General features: G+C 43.5%; 2 non-coding genes and 1 pseudogene across 2 annotated transcripts in view; all 3 read right to left on the bottom strand.

Annotated features, from left to right (window-relative positions):
* LOC149093036 (large subunit ribosomal RNA) overlaps positions 1 to 670 on the bottom strand; it is a 4,168-nt gene extending 3,498 nt beyond the window's left edge. Inside the window, exon 1 of the ribosomal RNA XR_016200420.1 lies at positions 1 to 670. This exon is cut by the window's left edge and continues 3,498 nt beyond it. This is a non-coding gene — a ribosomal RNA (large subunit ribosomal RNA).
* Positions 671 to 1,146: 476 nt separating this feature from the next.
* Positions 1,147 to 1,301, bottom strand: LOC149093035 (5.8S ribosomal RNA). Its single transcript, XR_016200493.1, has one exon. It is a non-coding gene; the product is annotated as a 5.8S ribosomal RNA (ribosomal RNA).
* A 495-nt stretch (positions 1,302 to 1,796) lies between these two features.
* On the bottom strand, positions 1,797 to 2,607 carry LOC149093034 (small subunit ribosomal RNA; annotated as a pseudogene; the record flags this gene model as incomplete).
* Positions 2,608 to 8,496: the final 5,889 nt, after the last annotated feature.

The following is an 8,496-nucleotide window of genomic DNA, read 5'->3' as shown; positions in this document are numbered from 1 at the left end:
CCTTCACATTGGTCGTGGTTTGAGCACGAGAGTTGAGAAAATGCACTCCTCATGCACATATTGCACTCCTCCTATCAATACCAAGATCCAAGGGCAGGCTAAAAGTTACCCCTTAACCTACTGATCTTGGAACGCTGTAAAGCATTCTTAGCACTGAATAGAAAAAGGCAACAATACACAAGAGGAGCTGAGTTCTCCTCTCAGCTACACTTCGTGGTTCTATCCGTTTCTCTACAAGCGGTTTCACGTCCTTTTGAACTCTCTCTTCAAAGTACTTTGCAACTTTCCCTCACGGTACTTGTTTGCTATCGATATTACCATCGTATTTAGTCTTAGGAGGAGTTTACCTCCTAATTTGGATTGCACTCTCAAGCAATCTGACTCTATCCGCGACTAAAGCCAGTAATCGATATTCCATTAACCAAGATCTGCCACCGGCCTAGAACCGTCTCTGGGAAGAGGGCCCTTGTCAGAGGGACTTGCAGATTTAGTTGAAATAATCGTGACTCTAACCATTACGCAGCACCGCTTTCCACCTTTCAATGGAAAACCTTTGCGCCGGACTCATCCCTTTTCACTCGCCGTTACTCAGGGAATCTCATTTGATTTCTTTTCCTCCGCTGAATTATATGCTTAAATTCGGCGGGTAACCTCACCTGATCTGAGATCAAAAATATTGATTAAGTTGATTAATGTTTATTTGTGTTGTTTGCAAGCAAGCAACGTAAATCTACTTTAATGTTTGCACAAATTTTGCCTTTGCATTACTTCTTAGGTCTGCTTTAACAGAATGAAATAGCTACTATTTGTACGATTTATACAAGTGCAAGAAGATTCATCAGTTAACAGGTTAGTTGATCACCATAGTTATCTGCAATACGACTTTAGCGTCGTCAGATAGGCGACTAACCTTAGAATCTCATGCTAGTATCTATTCATATATACTGCTTGCAGAGATGAAATATGCATTGTACACAAAATTTATCATGTGAAACAAGTAGATTTGAGATTCTCCTTACTAAATTGCAACGAATTGCAATTAAGAAAAGGAATAAAACATCAAGATTCATGCATATAAATATACAATCCTCTCAAAACAATGCATATATGGTAGTATGCAAGTGTTTTGTTGATTATTTTACATCTCAACTCTCAGACAGATGTGACCTCGGAAAAGACCCGAAAGCCGCAATGTGCGTTGGAAGCTCAAGTGCTCGGCGTGTCCTGCAATTCGCACCGATTATCGTAGCTAGCTACGTTCTTCATCGATTGGTAATTCGAGTGATCCACCGCTTGAAGATGTATCTTTGCCACCGTGGGACTTTTAATAAGTATCCTAAATCTGCATTGAGAGGGTTTGAAAACAATTGTATGCAGTTTATAAAAACCATAGTTGTCTTTACTTAGTTAGGCGAAGAAGTGTAAAACTTCCTTCTTTAAACCTTGCCGTCAGCATAAGCTGAAGACTTGATCAGGTACCAAGTATGTAGCAAGACAGGCTTTTCATTATAAACTACAATTGTTTTGCAAAAGAAATTATGGCTATCGTTAGATAACCCTCACTCTTTGTTGCATTGGATAATGAAAGATGGATGTATGAATGAACGAATGTAATGCAAATTAGAATCATGTTGCAATGGCTAAATGTTTGCAATAAACATTCACAATTGCGACTCTAATGCAAATACAATTCAATTGCATTCACCATATTAGCATCTACAATATCACTATGCAGAGTGTTTGATTGTTTGAAGGTTGTATTTCTCTTATAATAAGAGGGTAATACGTTAATGATCCTTCCGCAGGTTCACCTACGGAAACCTTGTTACGACTTTTACTTCCTCTAAATGATCAAGTTTGAACATCTTTCCAGCACAATCCGACCACTAGTTTCCCAATGGTCTGGATTGACCAGTCCGAAGTCCTCACTAAATCATTCAATCGGTAGTAGCGACGGGCGGTGTGTACAAAGGGCAGGGACGTAATCAACGCAAGCTAATGACTCACGCTTACTGGGAATTCCTCGTTCATGGGCAATAATTACAATGCCCAATCCCCATCACGAAATGGGTTCAAGCGGTTACCCACTCCTTTCGGAGCAGGAAACAGTATGCACGATGACCACTTCAGTGTAGCACGCGTGCGGCCCCGGACATCTAAGGGCATCACAGACCTGTTATTGCTCTGTTTCGTGCGGCTGCGAGCGCCGCTTGTCCCTCTAAGAAGTCCTTACAGTGCTACAGCATCCTTACCCTAGCCAATTCTGTAGGCTAATAGCAGCAGAGCCCTCAACAGCCGAAACCATCAAGAGATACTACCACCCACAGGTTGACTAAGGGGGAGTACTGCAGTGTAAACTGCAAGTCTATTTAGTAGGCTAGAGTCTCGTTCGTTATCGGAATTAACCAGACAAATCACTCCACCAACTAAGAACGGCCATGCACCACCACCCACTGAATCAAGAAAGAGCTCTCAATCTGTCAATCCTCTCAGTGTCCGGGCCGGGTGAGTTTTCCCGTGTTGAGTCAAATTAAGCCGCAAGCTCCACTCCTGGTGGTGCCCTTCCGTCAATTCCTTTAAGTTTCAGCTTTGCAACCATACTTCCCCCGGAACCCAAAAACTTTGGTTTCCCGGAAGCTTCCATTCGAGTCATGAAATTAGTTACTCAGAATGATCGCTGGTTGGCATCGTTTATGGTTAGAACTAGGGCGGTATCTGATCGCCTTCGAACCTCTAACTTTCGTTCTTGATTAATGAAAACATTCTTGGCAAATGCTTTCGCTGTAGTTTGTCTTGCGACGGTCCAAGAATTTCACCTCTAGCGCCGCAATACAAATGCCCCCGTCTGTCCCTCTTAATCATTACCTTGGATTCTTAAGACCAACAAAATAGAACCAAGGTCCTATTCCATTATTCCATGCAAGATCATTCAAGTTAAGGTAGTGGTACGCATCATATAGATGGTTGACCATACCGTTTTTAGGCACCTCTTTCGAGGTTTTGGACGCCTGCTTTGAGCACTCTGATTTTTTCAAGGTAAAAGTCTCGATCGCTTGAATCAACACTCGGTAAAGAGCATTGATAGCAAATATCGAGCAATTTTCTGTCTAAACACTATGAATGTAACCACCAGGAAAGAGGAATGAAGGTTCAAGCAAGCATCCGTAGACACAAGCAAGAAACCTAACATCACCATCTAACCCTTTAATCAGTGGACCCCATAGGTTCGACTGAAATCCAACTACGAGCTTTTTAACCGCAGCAACTTTAATATACGCTATTGGAGCTGGAATTACCGCGGCTGCTGGCACCAGACTTGCCCTCCAATAGATCCTCGTTAAAGGATTTAAATTGTACTCATTCCAATTACGGGGCCTCAATAGAGTCCCGTATTGTTATTTTTCGTCACTACATCCCCGTACTGGGATTGTGTAATTTGCGCGCCTGCTGCCTTCCTTAGATGTGGTAGCCGTTTCTCAGGCTCCCTCTCCGGAATCGAACCCTCACTTGCAATTTGGACTCCGAAGAGTAAACATCTCCTGTTTTTTCTTTATTTTGTGCCAAATTTTTCTAAGTTTTTCTCTTATTATTGCGTCATTTCCTTGAAATTGCGTCATTTTAGGGGAAATTCTGTTCAATTTTCTTCTTTTTTCATCCCCCATTTCCGTTTCTGTTTGAAACTTTTTCTCAAAGTTTTGAGATTTCGTCATCTTTCATCTTCATCTTCTGCTCCCTCCATCAGGTGGCGCCACTTTCATCTGCTCCCGCGTTTTCTGCGCAACTGTGAAACTCCTTTTGGTCCTGCCCCTTAGCAACCAGACAGGAGCGCCACCTTTTCAGCCGATTTTCGGCTTAAGAACTAAAAGGGGAAAATAATCTTCTTTCCCCCTTCTTATCAGCCAATAAGATTCCTGCTGAGGGAAATCAATTTCTTTCCCCCTCTTGCGCTATCTTGAAAATCGGGGCAAGTCAAGATGACTCCCCCTCCATCCCCCAATCGGAACACTCAAGCCCGCTCTCCTGTCAACACAAGACAGAAGACTACCCAATCAGGACTGACCTCGACCACCAATGCCACCGGATCCCAAGGAAACCTTTTGAACCCATCAGGAAGCGAATCTGACTCTGCCCCCGGACAACAAGAACTCCCACCGGTCCAAAGATATAGATCGACTGCTGAACGAATCCAAGAGGCCGAGAGAAATGTATCGAACCCGAGCTGGAAACCATCCAAGTCCTCCTACACCGAACTTCTTTTGCTTACTAGAGCAATATATGATAAGTTTCAGACACTCGCTGATACTTATGAACAGGCTCAACAGGAACTGCAATGGTATGCAAACTTTGAATCAATGACCAAGACGACCATTGAAGGAATTGAAGCACGCCTTGAAGCCAAACTAACAGCTCGCTTTGAAGAGCTTATCAGCCAACAGCAATGTCAACATCAGCCTCTTGAAACCATCCAACGACCACCAAAACAGCCTAAGCCACCAACTTTTGCACAGATTGCTGCTTCTCGACCTCGACCCAAACCTGCACCAACTCAACAGCAAGAGTCTCCTCTTATCTTAGCACCACGTGAAAATACGACTGCAAATGTCGTTGATCTCGTATGTGATGATCTTGATGTTGGCTTCACAAGAGTCAACAGAGTAAGAAAGACTAAGCAAGGCAACCTCTTAGTAATCGCAGGATCTAGCACCGATAAAGAGACACTTAAAGAACGGCTTCTCTCTTCGAACTTAGCATCGAAATATACCATTCGCGACCCCAAAAAACGATTACCACGTCTTTTAATCTCCGACATATCACCTATGCTCGCCAACGACTCTGACTTGCTCAAGGAAATTCATCAGCAAAACGCCCACATTAACTCCAAATTCACCTTAGACGTCTTTACTGCACAATGCAAGATTGTTTTCCATCCACGTCCTGACCGGTTCGGTAATAAGTCTGTTGTCATTGAAGTACCACCAAATCTCCGTACCGCCTTATTATCAGCTCCATTATACACTAAATGGCAAGTTTTGCCAATTAGCGATTATATCTTAGTCACCCGCTGCTATCGATGCCAAGGACTTGGCCACAAAACAGGTCAATGTAAACAGCAGCATAACACGTGCTCTCACTGCGCCACTGATGGTCATGACCATAAGACTTGCCCCAGCAAAAACGACGCTACCACCGCCAAATGTGCAAATTGTACCCGCCATAACTTGCTACCTGGAGCCCGACAGGTAGACACTAAGCACTCAGCTTTATCCAGCGCTTGTCCAGAACTCCGTCACTACAAAGAGACGATTTTTAACTCCACCAACTATGGATTCTAGTCTTTTAAATCATCATCATATCGCCCAACTCAACTGCAATAACAGCACTGCCTGTACTCTGCATTTGTCATCACTGGCAGTTGATAGAAAATGGGATGTGTTGTTATTACAGGAACCGCCATGCCGAAGGAACACACCAAAACCCTTCGGTTCTTTCCGTCTCTTTTATCCAACACTACACGGCAGCACAAGTCCAAGAGCTATCATAGTGGTCACCAATCCCTCGCTCTCGGTCTTTTTCCATCAGCAATTGTCCGATGCTTATACCACGGTAGCGACTATCACGTTTCCATCTGGTCCAGTCACTTTTATTTCACAATACCATCCCGTCAAGCCTAGAGCCAATAGGCCTAACACCGCCTTTTTAGATAAACTACGAGATATCATCATTACATTACCCAACCACAAGCTAATCATCGGAATGGACTGCAACGCCTATTCACCAGCCTGGGGCTCTCCTATCGAAGATAGGAATGGGGCAAGCATATGTGACTTTATCTCTTCTCACCATCTTTCGCTTTTAAATGATGGCATCACACCAACATTCTTAACTGATCGAGGCTCTTCTTTTATTGACATAACTTTAACAAGTCATAACATCATCGATGACATCACCGGCTGGTCCGTTTTCAACGAACACTCACTCAGCGACCATCAAATTATTTTAACCTCTTTTGGGTCTTCACATGCACCACGTATTAATCATGCACCACCAAGTTTTAACACTAAACGTGCTAACTGGCCGCTTTTAGAAGATAAAGTCACAAATTTTAAGCGTAACTTTGATTCCGCCATTGCATCAGCATCATCACCTACAGACATAGAGTCCATCACCGATGACTATTTTAACACCATCCAAGAAATATTGAACTCCTGTATTCCTCGCAAACGCGTCTTCTCGGGATCCAAACCTTGGTGGACCCGTGAGCTGACGGAAGCCAGGAAGGAACTTAAGCGATTGAGACGAGCAGCGAACCGCTCAAGATCTCATGACTCTCCACAATACATCGCTTTTAAACACCATCTTTCGACATACAAGACTTCACTTCTTAAAGCAAAGACTGGGTGGTTTCGAGAACTGTGCTCTCAATCATCTGACAATCCATGGGATAAAGTTTGGCGTATCTTTAACTCCCATAAGAGAGCCAAAGCCCCACTCAAACCACTGCTTAAGCCAGATGGAACATATACCTGTGACGAGGCAGATACATATTCATATCTTTTAAACAATTATTTTCCGGACGATGATTCATCACATGACTCCCCTTATTTAAGAGAAGTCCGTGCCACATCGCTTTTAACGCCCTCTACACGTAATGACCCACCATTCACCACTGACGAAGTCGAAGTAATCATCAAGTCACTTAAAACCAAGAAGGCTCCTGGTTTTGACGGAGTCACAGCCGTCATACTTCGCAAACTATCAGCGGTATTGCTATCATCTTTCACCGAGCTTTTTAACAAATGTCTCTTTTACGGCTGTTTTCCCGCAAAATTTAAGACAGCCTGTGTCGTTTTTATCCCCAAACCTGGAGGGGAACTCATTGAGTCTCATAAAGCATACCGCCCCATCTGCCTCCTCCCTACCATAGGGAAAGTTCTGGACAAACTTTTAATCAACCGCATCTTAGCCCATATGAGCATATCAGCACCACCTTTTAACCCGCAACAATATGGATTCGTGTCCGGCAAATCAACAACTGACGCCGTTTTGAATGCCATTAACATTGTTCAACAGTACCGACAACGTGGCTGGTCGGTACTTCTGATATCGCTGGATATATCTGGAGCCTTTGACAATGTTAAATGGCCAATCATCCTGGATCTACTGAAACAAAGAGAAACTCCACAAAACTTATATAAACTGACCCAAAGCTATCTATCACAAAGAGAAGCCCGGGCCCAGACGGCAAACTGCTTGATTACGCGTATCGTAAAACAAGGCGCAATGCAAGGCAGCCCAACTGGGCCCTATCACTGGAACCTGATCCAGGATGAGCTTTTAAACTTACCCAGACCTGGTCATGTCTTCCTCCAAGCCTACGCTGACGACACTCTCGTCATTGCATGTGGAGCAAAGCCAGAGGTTGCCTGTGAAAGAGCACAAATCATGTTAAAATTACTGGAACAAGCCGCATATAAATATTCACTTACTTTTAACGCATCAAAGACCCAAACCATCATGTTAGGACGAGGCGCGGAACTGGAAACCCGTCCAACCATAATTTTTAACGACCATCCATTGACATATTCCAATACCATTAAGTATCTTGGCATCATCATAGACCGTCATCTTTACTTTTACGACCACATTACATATATCACCAATAAGGCACGACAGGCAATCTTTGGCTTTACGCGTATATCTGGAAATAACTTCGGGCCTCCACAACGTACGCTGCGACTCTACTGGAATGCTGCTATTGAACCAGCCATAACTTATGGTTCAGCTATATGGCATCAGCAAGCTGCAAAGGAAAAGAATGTCTTTAAATTACGACAAGTCCAGCGTTACGCAAATATTGCAATGACGAGAGCTTACCGTACCATCTCACATGAAGCTGTACAGGTATTGGCGGGTACAATGCCACTCATCCACCGTATTCAGCAACTAGCAGCCCATTATTTTTTAACTCGTCCACCAGACTCGTACCCATTCGTACCAAGACCATTGCTTTTAAATCACCCACTCACTGATGATTTTAAGCAAGAAATACGAGCCATCCTCATAGACAACTGGCAGCACACCTGGAATGCAAGCACGAAAGGAAGACATACTTTTAAGTACTTCCCATCAATATCAGATAGAATGGAATTTATGCACTTACCCTTTAACCATGACACGACCCAGTTCTTCTCTGGCCACGGCGATTTTAGAACGTACCTTCATCGTTTTGATCTAGCCGCAGACTCATCGTGTTTTAACTGCAATGTTGCTGAATCGGTCGATCATATTGTAAATAGCTGCCCATTATACATCATTCCACGCACTGAATTATACACCAGCCTTTTACCGGATGATCCACCAGATGACCTTTTAACTTTATATACAACCGCTTTTAAAGACCTTTTCACGTATCTTGGCAAAATTATGATTATCAGGAAGCAGCATCACCTGGAACGACGTCATCAGCTGGCTTCGATCACGCATTCGCCATAAAGT

The sequence above is a fragment of the Tetranychus urticae genome, unplaced genomic scaffold, assembly GCF_039701765.1.
Source record: "Tetranychus urticae isolate SD_2017Ah unplaced genomic scaffold, NJAU_TeUrti_SD_1.0 Scaffold_4, whole genome shotgun sequence".
NCBI classification, from domain to species: domain Eukaryota; kingdom Metazoa; phylum Arthropoda; class Arachnida; order Trombidiformes; family Tetranychidae; genus Tetranychus; species Tetranychus urticae.
Note: the sequence above shows the minus strand (reverse complement) of the source record. Positions and strands in the feature narration are given on the sequence as shown.